We start from the raw sequence: 17,270 nt of genomic DNA on the forward strand, positions 1-17,270 counted from the left end.
TTCTTCTCTACTGCCCATGGAACATTCTCCAGAATCACATTCTGGGTCACAAATCAGGTCTCAACCGGTACCAAAAGATTGGGATCATTCCCTAAATATTTTCAGACCACAATGCTTTGAAACTAGAACTCAATCACAAGAGGAAAGTCAGAAAGAACTCAAATACATGGAGGCTAAAGAGCATTCTACTAAAGAATGAGTGGGTCAACCAGGAAATTAAAGAAGAATTAAAAAAATTCATGGAAACCAATGAAAATGAAACAACTGTTCAAAATCTTTGGGATGCAGCAAAGGCAGTCCTAAGAGGAAAGTATATAGCAATACAAGCCTTTCTCAAGAAACAAGAAAGGTCTCAATACACAACCTAACCCTACACCTAAAGGAGCTAGAGAAAAAACAGCAAATAAAGCCTAAACCCAGCAGGAGAAGAGAAATAATAAAGATCAGAGCAGAAATCAATGAAATAGAAACCAAAAGAACAGTAGAACAGATCCACGAAACTAGGAGCTGGTTCTTTGCAAGAATTAATAAGACTGATAAACCCCTGGCCAGACTTATCAAAAAGAAAAGAAAAATGACCCAAATCAACAAAATCATGAATGAGAGAGGAGAGATCACAACCAACACCAAAGAAATACAAACAATTATAAGAACATATTATGAGCAACTCTATGCCAGCAAATTAGATAATCTGGAAGAAATGGATGCATTCCTAGAGATGTATCAACTACCAAAACTGGACCAGGAAGAAATAGAAAACCTGAACAGACCTATAACCACTAAGGAAACTGAAGCAGTCATCAGAAATCTCCCAAAAAACAAAAGCCCAGGGCCAGATGGCTTCCCAGGGGAATTCTACCAAACATTTAAAGAAGAATTAATACCTATTCTTCTGAAACTGTTCCAAAAAATAGAAATGGAAGGAAAACTTCCAAACTCGTTTTATGAGGCCAGCATTACCTTGATCCCCAAACCAGACAAAGACCCCATCAAAAAGGAGAATTACAGACCAATATCCTTGATGAACATGGATGCAAAAATTCTCACCAAAATACTAGCCAATAGGATCCAACAGTACATTAAAAGGATTATTCACCATGACCCAGTGGGATTTATCCCTGGGCTGCAAGTTTGGTTCAACATCCACAAATCAATCAACGTGATACAATACATTAACAAAAGAAAGAACAAGAATCATATGATCCTCTCAATAGATGCAGAGAAAGCATTTGACAAAGTACAGCATCCTTTCTTGATCAAAACTCTTCAGAGTATAGGGATAGAGGGTACATACCTCAATATCATAAAAGCCATCTATGAAAAACCCACAGCAAATATCATTCTCAATGGGGAAAAACTGAGAGCCTTCCCCCTAAGGTCAGGAACACGGCAGGGATGTCCACTATCACCCCTGCTATTCAACATAGTACTAGAAGTCCTAGCCACAGCAATCAGACAACAAAAAGAAATAAAAGGCATCCGAATCGGCAAAGAAGAAGTCAAACTCTCACTGTTTGCAGATGATATGATACTTTATGTGGAAAACCCAAAAGACTCCACCCCAGAACTGCTAGAACTCATACAGGAATTCAGTAAAGTGGCAGGATATAAAATCAATGCACAGAAATCAGTGGCATTCCTATACACCAACAACAAGACAGAAGAAAGAGGAATTAAGGAGTCAATCCCATTTACAATTGCACCCAAAACCATAAGATACCTAGGAATAAATCTAACCAAAGAGGCAAAGGATCTGTACTCAGAAAACTGTAGAATACTCATGAAAGAAATTGAGGAAGACACAAAGAAATGGAAAAACGTTCCATGCTCATGGACTGGAAGAACAAATATGGTGAAGATGTCAATGCTACCTAAAGCAATCTACACATTCAATGCAATCCCCATCAAAATACCATCCACTTTTTTCAAAGAAATGGAACAAATAATCCTAAAATTTGTATGGAACCAGAAAAGACCCCGAATAGCCAGAGGAATGTTGAAAAAGAAAAGCAAAGCTGGTGGCATCACCATTCCGGACTTCCAGCTCTATTACAAAGCTGTCATCATCAAGACAGTATGGTACTGGCACAAAAACAGACACATAGATCAATGGAACAGAATAGAGAGCCCAGAAATGGACCCTCAACTCTATGGTCAACTCATCTTTGACAAAGCAGGAAAGAATGTCCAATGGAAAAAAGACAGTCTCTTCAACAAATGGTGTTGGGAAAATTGGACAGCCACATGCAGAAGAATGAAACTGGACCATTTCCTTACACCACACACAAAAACAGACTCCAAATGGTTGAAAGACCTAAATGTGAGACAGGAGTCCATCAAAATCCTTGAGGAGAACATAGGCAGCAACCTCTTCGACCTCAGCCACAGCAACTTCTTCCTAGAAACATCACCAAAGGCAAGGGAAGCAAGGGTAAAAATGAACTATTGGGATTTCATCAAGATAAAAAGCTTTTGCACAGCAAAAGAAACAGTCAACAAAACCAAAAGACAACCAACAGAATGGGAGAAGATATTTGCAAATGACATATCAGTTAAAGGGCTAGTATCCAAAATCTATAAAGAACTTATCAAACTCAACACCCAAAGAACAAAGAATCCAATCAAGAAATGGGCAGAAGACATGAACAGACATTTTTCCAAATAAGACATCCAAATGGCCAACAGACACATGAAAAAGTGCTCAACATCGCTCGGCATCAGGGAAATCCAAATCAAAACCTCAATGTGATACCACCTCACACCAGTCAGAATGGCTAAAATTAACAAGTCAGGAAACGACAGATGTTGGCGGGGATGCGGAGAAAGGGGAACCCTCCTACATTGTTGGTGGGAATGCAAGCTGGTGCAGCCACTCTGGAAAACATAATGGAGGTTCCTCAAAAAGTTGAAAATAGAGCTACCATATGATCCAGCAATTGCACTACTGGGTATTTACCCCAAAGACACAAATGTAGGGATCCGAAGGCGTATGTGCACCCCGATGTTTATAGCAGCAATGTCCACAATAGCCAAACTGTGGAAAGAGCCAAGATGTCCATCGACAGATGAATGGATAAAGAAGAAGTGGTATATATATATATATATATACAATGGAATATTATGCAGCCATCAAAAGGAATGAGATCTTGCCATTTGCAATGACGTGGATGGAACTGGAGGGTGTTATGCTGAGCGAAATAAGTCAATCAGAGAAAGACATGTATCATATGACCTCATTGATAGGAGGAATTCTTAATCTCAGGAAACAAACAGGGTTGCTGGAGTGGGGGGTGGTGGGAGGGATGGGGTGGCTGGGTGATAGTCATTGGGGAGGGTATGTGCTATGGTGAGTGCTGTGAATTGTGCAAGCCTGTTGAATCACAGATCTGCACCTCTGAAACAATGCAATTTATGTTAAGAAAAAAAAAAGAAGAAGAAGAAGATAGCAGGAGGGGAAGAATGAAGGGGGGGATATTGGAAGGGGAGAGGAACCATGAGAGACGATGGACTCTGAAAAACAAACTGAGGGTTCTAGAGGGGAGGGGGGTGGGAGGATGGGTTAGCCTGGTGATGGGTATTAAAGAGGGCACGTTCTGCATGGAGCACTGGGTGTTATGCACAATCAATGAATCATGGAACACTACATCAAAAACTAATGATGTAATATATGGTGATTAACATAACAATAAAAAATTTTTTAAAAAGGAAAAAATATTAGAGATCTAGATTTTATCAGATCCATGAACAAAATTTTAAAAAGCAGTCATCATATAAAATAGCAGCTCCCAGTAACTTCTTCAAGTTTTATCTTCTTCAGAAATTGACTCAATTCAGTTTGCTTCATTCTTGGAAGCTTCATCAAAATTCTCCACAAGATCTGGAACTTCATCATCATCATCCTCTCCGGTAGCAAGTGGTGCTTTTCCATCCACAGATTGGTTGGGCAGAGCTTCAGCCAGTCTTAAACTAGTCAGACTGTCTGCTCCAAGTTGGTTTAAGATACTGGGTAGCATTTCTGTCCGCCGCTTTGTCTCAGCGTGGCCTGGAATGGTGAAAGTGTTCGCTGCTAGTGATGCCTGAACTTCGGGGTTGTTAAAGTAGAGCACTGTTCCTTGGTCTGTGAACATATTCACTTCTTCAATACCAGAGATATTGTTTACCCCTAACTTCTTTAAGGAGAACTGAAGTTTTTTTATCATCTGCTGTAGCCGTTCTACGAACCACCTTCTTCTTTCGGCAAGCAGTTCCTTTCCCACCAATGCGCACTTGTGCTTGCAGTTTGGCGAGTTTCTCCTGGTTCATGACAGTTTCTTTCATCTTGTTGGAGCGGAAATGGGACCGCGCGGGGGAATATGGTTGGCGCTCAGGGGGTCTCGGGTGGACCAGCTGAGATTAGGTGCACCTGTTTTGCTTTTCTAAATAGACATCATGACCTGGCCTGATGAAGAAGTCTAGAGGACTGGGGTGGCCCACAGGGGAACAGTGGCTTGACATTTAAGAGGGATTCAGGTAGTAACTCCATCCCAAGAGAGAGAGAGGTGCAGGAGGCACGGTGGCTTCACGGCCAGTGGGCGTGCATGGGGGGCGGTGCCGCTCCACCTGCTACCCCCGCCGACCTCTGGCCCAGAGGCAGGGCTGCAGGCCCCATGCTGCAGTAAGAGACAGAGAAAAACGCAGGGGCTGGCTGGGTCACGGTCCGGGAGAAGTAGATGGAAGTGGTGGAGGCTGTGGCCCTGAAGCCACCATATTTGGGGTTGGAATTCCACTTTTTTTATGGGCATCCTCACCGACCTTGGGAAAATTATTTAACTTGCCCAATCCTCCATTTCTTCATCTGGAAAGTGGGGATAAAATCCTACTTGCCTCATAGGTTGTTATGAGGATTAAATGAGTTAATACACACAAAGTGCTTAGAGAAAGACTGGCATCTGGCAGGTTCTCGATATATGTTCCCTGGGACTATTCTATGAGTTATCAAGATTGTGGCAGATGACAATCTGGCTTTCCTAAATATCTTTTTGTATCTTTGCATTTCCTTGCCCTTCTCTGCTTTGTCATCAGGGAGGTCATGCTGAAGAGCCGAAAGCAACAGGCCCTTGAGGGCCTCTGGGCAAAGAGTGCATAATGTATGACCTCGGCTTTTCCTGTCTCCTCCTTCCCCACAGTGAGATGACATTCCTCCCAGCATAGGATAAGAATAACCAGAAGGAAGCAGTGGAAGCAGATGCTGTTTGTTACTCGAAGGGGACTGCATCTTTCTCCTCTTAACTCCCAGAGTCCTCAAAGGAGGAGAAAGTGGACAGAACGATCCAGACAAGTCCAGGGAATCTGGAGCCAAGTCGAGTGCCTCTGTGCCCCTTCTCAGAACTTGAGTGAAGAGATCTGCCTGGGTGGCCAGGTCATCCATAGAATGATTTCCCCTGAACTCACTATGAGGCCAGTGATGGTGAAGGGCCAGAGAGAGTCCCAGAAGATTCTCTGAGGCTCTAGCGTGGCATGCAAGTAGCCGTCAGAGAGCTCTGTCTGAAAGGCCTTTAGGATCAGACTCAGGGGACACAAAGCAGCTAACTTCACTGATGTCCAGGAGGACCCCGAGGAGCCAAAGTACATCACAGGGGAGGAACCAAGGACTAGGAGCTGCCTCCTCCCTCCCCAGACAACACAGAGGAGCTGTAATCCCCTGGAAACGTACATGCCACCTGGGTGGTAAGAGAGGGGCTCTGAATTCACTGAATTTCTACTGCCCCTCAGAATGGGTGCTTAAAGTAGAAAGTGAGTGAAGTCATAAATCAAGGGAATTATGTTGACTGCTCCCCTGAGTGAAATGTTACCCAAGGCAACAGCAGCTTCTGTTCAGCCAGGAGATGGTGCCATGCGCAGGCAGCCGGCATTTGGGGTATGTACACTGGCAGGCATCAGTGGCATCACGTGTGAGATCGCTTTTGTTTTTGCTATATACTAAGACTTTATCAAATGCTCACTATGTGTTAGGCACTGTGCTAAGTTCTAAAATGGGATTGTCTCACTGCATCATTCAAAGCACTGTGGGATAAATACTATTATTATTCCCAATTTACAGATGTTAAATTGGAGGCCTAGAGAGGTCAAGGTTACACTTTTAGTATGTGATGGGCCTGGGATTCAAGTCCAGGAAGACGGTTGATATGGCCTGTGCAGCCAAGTGCCATGATAGCCCGCCTTGCTTAGACAATGATCAATGGCAGACCCTGGGCAGACACTGGTGTTGTCAGGAATGGGACACCTCCCCAAAGGGGCATGTGCAGGACAGGTGGAATGCATGGCTGCCTCTTGGAGCCAACAGGACTGATTGGCAGGTCACACTGAAAAAATCCTAACATAGTTAAGAGGGATTTGAAGGCTAGCTAGGGTCCTTACTTAAGAGGGCCAAACTAGAAAAAATTATAATTGTATCATTACCATTATGATCTTATTTTTGTGTCTGGGCTGGTGAGGCTGGGAAACAAAGGCCATACAATCAGCATCCCTACCTATTACAGAGAAAGTGAATGGATGGTACCTGGGGACATTGTCTTTTAGCATCCAGTGTTGCTGATTCCGATGTGACCTCATTACTACTTTGTTGTTAACATAATTATTCTCAATGGGTTTTTATTTTAGGATCTTCTCTTAGGCCTTAGTCTCCTGAAATTCCCTAATGATGGGAGCAGTGTGGACTTCATTCCCCCTGTTTGGCATTCACGCATCGTTTCAATCTGAATCATTAAGTCCTTCCTCAGCCATGGAACACATTGTCCAATATAATAATCCTTGGTAACACATGTACCATCCATTTTGACTTCTTTTTTTCTAGAATCCATTAGTTTTATGTGGAACCCTCATGAATTAGCGCTCTAAGGCTTTTGTTTGTTTCTCTTTTAGTCTTCCATCTTGTTGTCATGATGCTTTAAATCCTGGGAAATCTTGATTTTACCTTAGCACTTTTCTTTTGAAATTATTTTAATTTTCAGAAATTATGTTTTTTGTTTTTATTTATTTTTTAAAGATTTTATTTATGTATTTGATAGAGAGAGAGAGAGCACAAGTAGGCAGAGTGACAGGCAGAGGAAGAGGAGAAGCAGGCTCCCCGCTGAGCAGGGAGCCGAATGCGGGGCTTGATCCCAGGACCCTGGGATCATGACCTGAGCCGAAGGCAGATGCTTTACCATCTGAGCCACTCAGGCGCCCCTGTTTTGTTTTGTTTTTGTTTTTGTTTTTTTTAGAAATTATGTTTTTAATACCAAAGAGCTCTTTTTTTATTGTTGCTCTGGTTTCTTTTTTTAATGGCATATATATATATACACACACACATACTATATATATGCACTATATATATATGTGCATATATAGTGCATATATATAGTAGGTGCAAAATTGTCTCAAGTCTCTCTGAGAACTCTAATGGGAGTATGTTATTGTTGTTTTTAACTTCTCTTCTGCTCCCTGAATTATCTCTAATTCCTCTGGGATAAATTTCTGCTATTTGTACCTACGTGAGGTGATGAATGTGTTAACTAACCTAATTGTGATAATGATTTCATAATATATATGTATACCAAGTCACCATGTTGTACATCTTAAACTTACATGATGTCATATGTCAGTTATATGTCAATAGAGCTGGAAAAAATAAAAATAAAATAAATTATTTTGACTCCTATAAATAAATAAATGGACAAACAAATGAATTTAAAAAATGAATGGATGAATGAATGAATAAATAAATAAAAATAAAGATGCTGGTATATTCTGCCTAGTGATCCTTGGTTTTTCTACTTATATTTAAAACAAAGGACTGGGTTGTTGGAGTAGGTTTGCTTTATTCTTTATTATATTAGTAGGTCTGTTTCCTGCTATACTTTCCCTCTCCTTTAGTGGGAAGTCGGACTCAAAGCCCTGTGAAGCTGGGGTGGAGGGATGCACTGACAGCACTATTTTGGGATAAGTGGCTAAGGAGCCAGCAGCCAGTCCTAGTCCACCAAATTCCAGATTAAGGAAGGCTTTACTTTAGGATTCCAATTCCCAAACCCTAAGCCACAGATGTTTTCCTGGTTTATTCAAGAGATTTGTTCTGAGGTGATGATGATGATGATGATAAAGATGATGGCTAATTGATCACACGCCAGCACTGTCTTAAGAACATCACACACAGAAATTCCTTTACTACTTACAACACTCCTTTAAGTTAGGTACTCTAACTGTCCCTGGTTCATACACAAGGAAATGGAGGCACAGAGAGCTTAAATAACCTGCCTCAAGTCACCCAGTCAGTCAGGGGCAGAAGCAGACTTTGAACCGAGGTGACCTTCCTTCACAGTCCATTTTTTTAAATCTCTAGGTTCTATTTCTGGGATGATTGCCCTCTCTGGGAGTAGAGGTGGAGATTGAGGGGTAGGTAAGACAGTTTTTCCTCTATAGATCTTAGCTTCCACAGACCCAAAGAACATGTTATCAGCTCCCTATTTGCCTCATCCCTACCATCTCCAAGCTTGAGCTTATCCCAACTTTGCTGCTGGTGGAAGAGCTCCTGCCTCACCTCACTGCCACTGCTTATGTAGGGAACTCTGTGCTGTCTCATATTCTTAGAGGCTTCCATCTGCTTCGTGTCAGCCAGACATTTGTTTAGATTTCTCATTCACTAATGACCACCGTTCTCCACATCCCCATCTAAAGTACTTTGCTGTTACGCTTTATCCTTTTTAGTGTGTCTGTATTTCTATTTCAGCGGACTCTCAGAGGCCTGGGTTGTAAATCTGTGCTCAGGCTGCCATCTTGAAATGACTTCAAAAGTATGTTTCTATGGGTATTTTTGCCATTTTGCTATATTGAAATGACACTGTGTGAAAAAGTAGAGTTTCAAGCTGTACTATTAATTTCCACATCTATATATAATTTATATTTACATTTATTGAAGAAAGAGATACATTATCACTTGGATATAGAATTTAACAAGTGTGGATTCCAAACATGTTATTCTATATAATTTTCCCTAGGACTCAAGTAGATAATTCAATAGGTTGGAGGAAGGGTTTATTCAAGCTAAAATCGGTTTGAATGCTCTGGGTGTTTCAGGGAAGCAACTCTTTAGAGGAAGATGAAGGATGATAGTTTGTACTTCAGAATTGAGTGGGTTCCTGAGAAATCATCTGAAGTGGTTTATGAGATGCTTATCCTACGTTCGCAAGACATTTACTAGCAAAGCAAAAGAGGGTTTTTTTCTCATTTCTCACAAAATATTCAATACTTTTCTCCTATGGTTATTGTAAGGATAAATCACCTAATAAATATATATAAAAGCACAAAGACTGGTATGTTGTAGGTGCTTGATAAGTATTAGTTTTCTCTAGAGTTGTGGAATCTCAGACTAAAATGAACCATTAACGTTCGAAACTGAAAACTTGACTTGATATGCAAAAGAGAAGACAGGCTAGAACAGGAGTGAAGTGCCCAGACTATGGAGGCATACAAACAGGTTCAAGTCAGAGTTGTACCTCCGAACTGTGTACCTCCCTGACTCAGTTTCCTCATCTGTAAAATGGAGATCATGATAATATTTATTTCGTGTAGTTATTAATAGGATTAAATGGGATAATACGTGCGAACCACTCAGAGCATTAGCAAATAGATACAAAGTACTTAGCACAATATCCAGTACATAGTAAATGCTCAATAAATGTCACTGACTATGATCATAATTATTGTAACAACCATGCTTCAGGGATCTATTTTACACTCATAAATATTTTTCCAAATCATGGAACATAAATGCACTGGGTAGTCATATATATGATCTTCAGAGTACATGATTCTTTAAAAATCATTTTCCCAGAGAGTGTTTGGTGGAACTTTAGTCCCTGGGGTGGTTTTAAGTCAAAAAGTTCCATGTTCAAATACGTTAAGGAAACAAAACACATTCAATCCCACTTTGCACATTAAGGGTCTAACAAATTTTGGCTTAAAAAAAAAAAATCTCCTTGACTTTATTGAACCAAAGCATTTCCTCCAAACTCCTTGCCCACACAATAACATTGATAACCCACAGCACCAAAATGTTATGAAATATTCTTTGGGAAACCGCTTTACACTTTAGGTTTAAGTGTGTAGTTTGTGAAGTGGGGAGTGCAGAACTGGAGGAAGGTGGTCAAAAAGTACAAACTTCCACTTGTAAGATAAAAGAGTATTGGGGATGTCATGTACAGTGTGGTGATATAGCTAACCCTGCCGTGTGATTACATAGGAAAGTTGTTAACAGAATCAATCCTATGAATTCTTGTAACAAGATGTTTTTCCTTTCCTCTTTTCTTCTTTCTTTCTTTTTTACAATTGTATCTATATGAGAAGATGGATGTTAGCTGAATTGATTGTGGTAATCATTTCATAATATACATAAATCAAACCATCATACTGTACCCCTTAAATTTATACAGTGATGTATGTCAATGATTTCTCAATAAAACTGGGGGGAAAAACCCACTTCCCTTGACACAGAAAAAGTGTAGAATCCTATTTCATCAGGGCCATCACTCTTAGTGATTATTAGTTAGTAAGCTTTAATTTCAGACCTCTAAATCATCTAAGATATTGAATATTAGTGTTTCTATAAAAAAGTATACAAAGTTTTAATTATTTCAGGAAAAAAAATGTGTGCAATAACTCCAAAGCAATATTGCTGGATACTTTGGGGAAATTTTCAACTGGAAGAAAGATCAGGTTAAACTGGTGATAGAGACAGAAGAAAATGCTAGCTGTTAAAAGAGACATTAAAATTTCCAGCAAATTGTTGTGCGTGTTGGAAGTAGCTAGGCTCCAAAGATGGTTCCTGATGAATCACGTCTTCTAGTTTTCACTCCCTTCCATGTTAAGTCTGGGCTGGCCCTGTTTATTGACTGCTTTAATCAATAGAATGTGGAAGTTCCATGCCTAAGTCTGAAGAAGGCCTGGAAGTTTCTACTTTTGTGCTTTTGGGAGCTCTGAGTCTTCATGGAAGTTCTGCTGCAGAAGCCACATGGAGAGCATGAGAGACCCTGAGATGAAGTAGAGAGAGAGAGAGAGGCCCAGCTACCTGAGAATCCCAACTCAGAGAAAAGATAGATGGAAAACATCAGTCTTTGAGGCAGGCCAGTTGAGGCATCAGACGTGCGTGTGAGCCGGCTTGGACACTGCAGACCAGTTGAGGCCCCAGATGACAGTAGCCACAACCTAAATCACCTGGAGCAAAAGAACTGCCAAGCAGAGCCCAGTCAACCCACAAAATCATGAGAGGTAATAAAATGGTTGCTATTTTAAACCAATAAATTTTGCAGTGGTATTTTACACAGTAATAGATGATCATAGCAAATGAATGGATGATGTGAAGGGGTATGCAAAAAGGTATCCAGATGGAATGCTCCTCATTTCATTTTGGTTTTCTAAACACTAGCTGAATGTAGTGTTTGAAATTTGTTCTTAGTTTCCCTCTGATAATTCAATGCTGCTTAAATTCACAAGAGCTTAATAAGGCAAAAATACCACAAAAATAACTTGTCAGAATACTGCAGAAAAATATTTTCGGGCTACTCATATTTTGTGTCAGAACTTTTCTTCTTTAGACAAAATTGCTAACAACATCTAAAAATAGATTTTTCAGTACCAACTTTGCTTTTAAGTTTTAAAAATAATAAACAGGTAAAAACAAGGAAGCTATATGTTTAACATGGAAAAATTACTACTATATCATTAGCATAGACTTATTTCCAAGTCAGCTCTTGCACTATCCTCCCCCTCCCGCACCAGGTTGATGATTCTCATTTAAAAAGTGACAAAAGTGAGAAATTTGAATTTGAATTATACTTCAACTATATATCCACAGTGAAAGACTGGAGAAATAGTTGCAGAGTATCACAAGTTGGGAGTGTGGCACCCAAGGGATAGATGGGAAAAGAAATACATAAAGAGAGTAGAAGAGGTTTTGTTTGTTTGTTCGGTTTTTATAATTGTTGTGGTCGTGTAACTGTGATGAGAAGGAAGATAAGACTCCTGGGAAATTTCTGGGCAGTGAATGCATGATACAAAATTCTAACATTTTACCAATAGTGAAGATATAAATTTTTTGTGAGTTATGCAGACTGACTTGTGTTTTCTTTGAATGTGACTTTGTGAATGTGACTGTCCTATCCCTTGGGATTTACTAGAACTATACGTGAAAGGTCATTATCAATGCAATTAAATAATGATATGTAAGACACTATTTTAGGTAATGTGTGGGGAAAGAGTATAAAGTCGACAAGTTCTTAAGCTATTGATAATTTAGTGGGGAACCTAAGAAATATATTTAAGTATGTTAACAGAATATCATAGCAGAATGTCATAGCTAAAACAAGAGGCTTGAGAGCTCAGCTATTCATGAAACTGGTGGGTTTATGACTTCTCTGACAGCATGAGTGAATGCACATTGACTTGCAATTTCTAGGGAAAGAGTAAGAAAAATGTTTGTTTTTCCTTATTACTCAGCTTAGAAGAGCTCCTGATAGAGAAGAAAGGGATAAGACCAGTTGAGTAGAATGCTTTTCTCTTCTGCCTTTGCTACTGGACTGGTTTTGAATCTCTGCTCAATGAGTGGTAAGTTAAAATTAAAGGAACTTTTGTAAAGACCTTTTCAAAATTCTTGGCCCATGCAGTGTCACTTAGGGGCCTGAGTGGCAGTGTATGGCCCAGATATGTGGAGGGTGCCATAGTGCCTGGAACTAGTGCCACAGGGTCTGGAAAACAGTGGGCTCTCAGGAAATACCTGATGAGCAAACCAACCCTGGAATATTTGGATTGTTGGCTTCAGGACCTGCAGGAACTCGTGCCCTTGACCTGGATGTTGCTGGTCACAATAGGCACCATTAACATTGGTAAAAAAATGAAAAGTTCTTAAATGGCTTTATGGGAAGAGGACAAGAGGGATGGGAGCGGGGAGAAGAAGGAAAACCATCCCACATAGGGATCAGAGGTGCCAACTTGTTCAGGGAGCATATGAGAAACCTGGGAACTCAAAGAATGTGTGGGGATGGGTGGGAGGGAAAATGGCAGAGAGGAAGTTGATTAGCATATACCAGCAGCTTTGGAGGACACTTATTTCATAAATACTAAAATGATCTCATTTGTATCCACTTTCTGGCAGAGCCTGAAAATGTTTGGGGTACACAAGGTACAAGGTCTTAGTGAACCTAAAGGTTTTCTGTGCTATGGAAGCAAAGAACAAAGGTAGACTAATTCAAACAGGAAGAAACATTACATCTGGTTGTGGTACGGTTGTGTTTTATAATGTTATACAGGTTGAGATGTGGAAAAGTTAATGCCAAAGGGAATGGGTCAGTTTTCATATTACCGACTTCCAGTTTCAATAAGTGACCTCTTTTAACAGTGAGCACCATGTGTTTGGAAAAACGCTCACTCTGGGGTGGGGAAGGAGGGGCTATTTTCCTTGTGCTGGATAGCTCCTCCAGTGATCCAAGGTTCTGATTTATTGTCTAGCCTTAAACACTTGTCAGTGCACCCCATGAAAATCTAAGCCAATTTAGTTTGAAGCAGAGCCCAGAAAAGTTCTTGCACAATACCCATTTAAGAGGATTTCTTTGGGCAAAGATAGTTACATGGTGAATTCTATTCTCAAAGACATCCTTTCCTTCCCAGGTTGTGTGGTGGTGATTCCACTTGGCAGTTCCTCTACACTCCGGAACAAACTCTAAAGTGATACAAAAGCCCAGGCAAAGAAGTCATATCACTTTCTTAGAAAAAGAAGAAGAAGATAGCAGGAGGGGAAGAATGAAGGGGGGGAATCGGAGGGGGAGATGAACCATGAGAGACGATGGACTCTGAAAACCAAACTGAGGGTTCTAGAGGGGAGGGGGGTGGGGGGATGGGTTAGCCTGGTGATGGGTATTAAAGAGGGCACGTTCTGCATGGAGCACTGGGTGTTATACACAAACAATGAATCATGGAACACTACATCAAAAACTAATGATGTAATGTATGGTGATTAACATAACATAATAATAATTAAAAAAAAGAAAAATGAGATACACAAATATCCTTAGGGCATCATTTAGAGAGAAGCTACACTCTCAAAACAAGAAACATCCAAACCAAAGTTCCTGCGGCAATGTAAACTTATTTGTGCTGTTATATTAATTATATAATAAAGTGTATTAAAATGGCCACACAATAAAAGCATGTGATATACTAATAACGCTTCAAGTGCTTTACTATGTGGATATGTGGGTGAGAACCTTTTTTGGCTTGTTTCTCCTTTTTCAGATCTGTTGGTCTCCTTTGCCTTTCTTCACTTTATTTCCCTCTTCATGTTCTCCCTGGATCCATCTGAGTTACCTGACATGTGGTTCTCTGTCTTGCAGAGCCACAGAGCTGAAAAGCCACTGTCAATGCCTTCTGTGTTGGGACACCCAGGTTACATCTTCAGCTGTTGGCCAACTCAGCATGTCCTATTCCCTCAGAAATCTCTCTTCCTGCTACTTTTGCTTCTGCACCCTCATCCTTTTTGATATGGCTTTAAAAACTGCCTTCAGGGGCGCCTGGGTGGCTTAGTCAGTTAAGCATCTGCCTTTGGCTCAGGTCATGATCTCAGGGACCCAGGATTGAGCCCTGCGTCCGGGCTGCCCGTTCAGCAGGGAACCTTCTTCTCCCTCTTCCTCTGCCACTCTCCCTGCTTGTGTTCTCTCTCTCTCTCTTAAATAAATAAATAAAATCTTTAAAAAAAATAAGTAAAAACTGCCTTCATTTTCCCATTTTTCGTTGTTGTGAAAGTTCCCAGCCTGATGAAGGTAACTTTACCTTTAGAGTCCTTAGGATTTGGCATGCTTTATTCATTGCTGCAACCTAGATGGTAGATGGTTCGTTCTTGATTCTTATGCTCAGCAAGTGTTTAAATGGCTGTCTTGAAATAGGATTAGTGGGAAAAAGAACTGGGATATACCTTATTGTATCACATCTGTGCCTTTATACACATGTATTTTACCCTCAGCTCTATTTTCTTTCCCTGTTACATCCTCCTGGCTGAGAGCAAAAGAATATCATGGATTAAAATGTTATATCTGGAAATTTATTTCTGACTGGCATTAAGCAAGCCAAGAACATGGCATCTTGAAAGACTGTTAATGAGTAATAGACACAGTCTTTATGTTGCCAGTAATACAGCAGTTGGTCTACATTAATCGACAATCAGCAAATTAGTGGATCATGTTGCTGAATTGTTTGGAGGGAGGCTTCCTGAATCTCAACAATCATTTTATTTTGTTTTATTTATCTATATTTTTATTTAAGTATAACTGATATACATTATCCTATTAGTCCACTTGATGCCCAAAATTGTTTCTACAAATAATTTTTCAAATACATGGGAAGAAATAGTGGTAGAAAAAATAGCACAAACAAGAGCCAGTCAAAAAAACAGAAAACAGAAACAGACTCAGGAACCCCAGATATTAGAATTATCAGACATAGATTATAAAACAATGCTTGGTATATTCAAGGAGATAAAGGATGGACATACAACTCGGGGGAACAGAAACCATAAATTTTGGTAAAACAGGAAAAGAAATTCTAAAATTAAAAAATAAAACAATAAAAATTTTAAACTTAGTGAACAGGTTTAGAAGCAAATTAAACAGCTGAAGAGAAGATAGGTAAGAAGAAATTATCCATGAAGTGCCAAAAAAAAAAAAAAAAGGAAAATGTAGAATAGAAAGTGAGAGACAAAGGACATGTGAGAAAGTGTTTTTAACATATTTTTAATTGGAAGAGAGAAGACAGAAACATGGCAGAGGCAATTTAGGGATAATGACTTAGACTTGTCCAGAACTGAAGAAAGACATCAATTCACAATAAGAAATCTAATGAATGCCAAGTAGGATAAGTAAAAAGAAACCCAAATCTAGAATAGTGAAATTGCAGAAAGCCAAAGCTAAACAACAGCCAGCGAAAGAAAAACAGATTCTCTTCAGAGGAGCAACAACTGGACTAACAGCTGGTGTCTAAACAGCAACCATGGAAGCTGGAAAAAGTAAAATAACTTTAGTATTGTGCAAGAACATAGTCACCTACTCAGAACGTCTGTCCCTTGAAAATATCCTACAGAAAGAAGGTGAAGTTATTTTCAGACAAGCAGAAACTCAGAGAATGTGCCACAAACCAATCTAAACTAAAGCACATTTTAAAGTTATTTGGGGGGTGGGGGCAGAAGAAAAATGATAAAGTTGATAAAATTAACAATTGCATAATTTAAAGTCCAATAACTGCATTAAACATAAATAGACTAAATATTCCAGTCAAAAGAAAAGGATTCTCAGAATGAATTACAAATAACAGCGTACACAAATATAGGCAGCATATAAGAAACATAGAAACATACCTAAAACACGAGGATATCGAAAAGCTGAAAGTAACAGAAGGAAAAAGATCTATCATGCAAGCATTAGCTAAAAGAAAGCTGGTACAGCCGTATTAAAAATGAACAGATTACTAAATAAAAGGTAGTCACTTCCAAATGATTAAAAGTTCAATTCGCTGGCAAGATATGAGGATTTCTATTTGTACACATATATAACATGTCTAAAATGAACACAACTATAGAAAAAAATAGACCAATTCACAACCACAGTGAGAATTTTTTTAAACACAGTCTCTCTATAATACCTAGAACAAACAGACAAAATTGGTGAAATACTGAAATTTCTAAAATGCGATTGGCAAAAACTTAACTTATTGGACATATTTAGAACACTGGTCTCAAAACTGTGTAGGACACTTTCTTTTTAAGAACACATAGAGCATCACACAAAACTGACTATATACTTGGCACTGGAAGACTGAAATTATAGTTAGTGCTATGACCTCAATACAGTTATGCTGAAAAATCAGTAACCAAGAGATAAACATAAAATCCTCATATATTTGGAGATTTAAAAATGTATTTATAAGTAGCCTCTGAGTCAAAGAAGAAATTATAATAAAATAAAAAAACATTTTGAACCAAGTGATAACAAAATAGTACCCACTAAACCTTGTGCAATGCAGTTAAAGCAGTAACGCACAAAAGTAAACGGCCTAAAATGCATTTATTGGGAGTAAAAAACAAAGCCCAACAAGGAAGGGGCTAGCCATCCTTCTCAAGTAGTCAGAAAAAAGAACAGCAAAATAAATCCAAAGCAAGTAAGACAAGGGTATATTAAATAAATAGAAAATATATAATAGAAACAACAAGAAGGCAATAA

At 39.4% G+C, this 17,270-nt stretch overlaps 1 long non-coding RNA gene and 1 pseudogene across 1 annotated transcript in view; one reads left to right on the plus strand and one right to left on the minus strand.

Moving 5' to 3' along the window:
• LOC118552303 (uncharacterized) overlaps window positions 1-13,786 on the plus strand; it is a 76,084-nt gene extending 62,298 nt beyond the window's left edge. Inside the window, exons 3-4 of the long non-coding RNA XR_013448575.1 lie at window positions 12,508-12,615; window positions 13,675-13,786. This is a non-coding gene — a long non-coding RNA (uncharacterized LOC118552303). The remainder of the gene's footprint in view (window positions 1-12,507; window positions 12,616-13,674) is intronic.
• LOC118552302 (transcription factor BTF3 pseudogene) lies at window positions 3,777-4,331 on the minus strand (annotated as a pseudogene).
• Window positions 13,787-17,270: the final 3,484 nt, after the last annotated feature.

This window comes from Halichoerus grypus, chromosome 6, assembly GCF_964656455.1.
Source record: "Halichoerus grypus chromosome 6, mHalGry1.hap1.1, whole genome shotgun sequence".
Lineage (NCBI taxonomy): Eukaryota > Metazoa > Chordata > Mammalia > Carnivora > Phocidae > Halichoerus > Halichoerus grypus.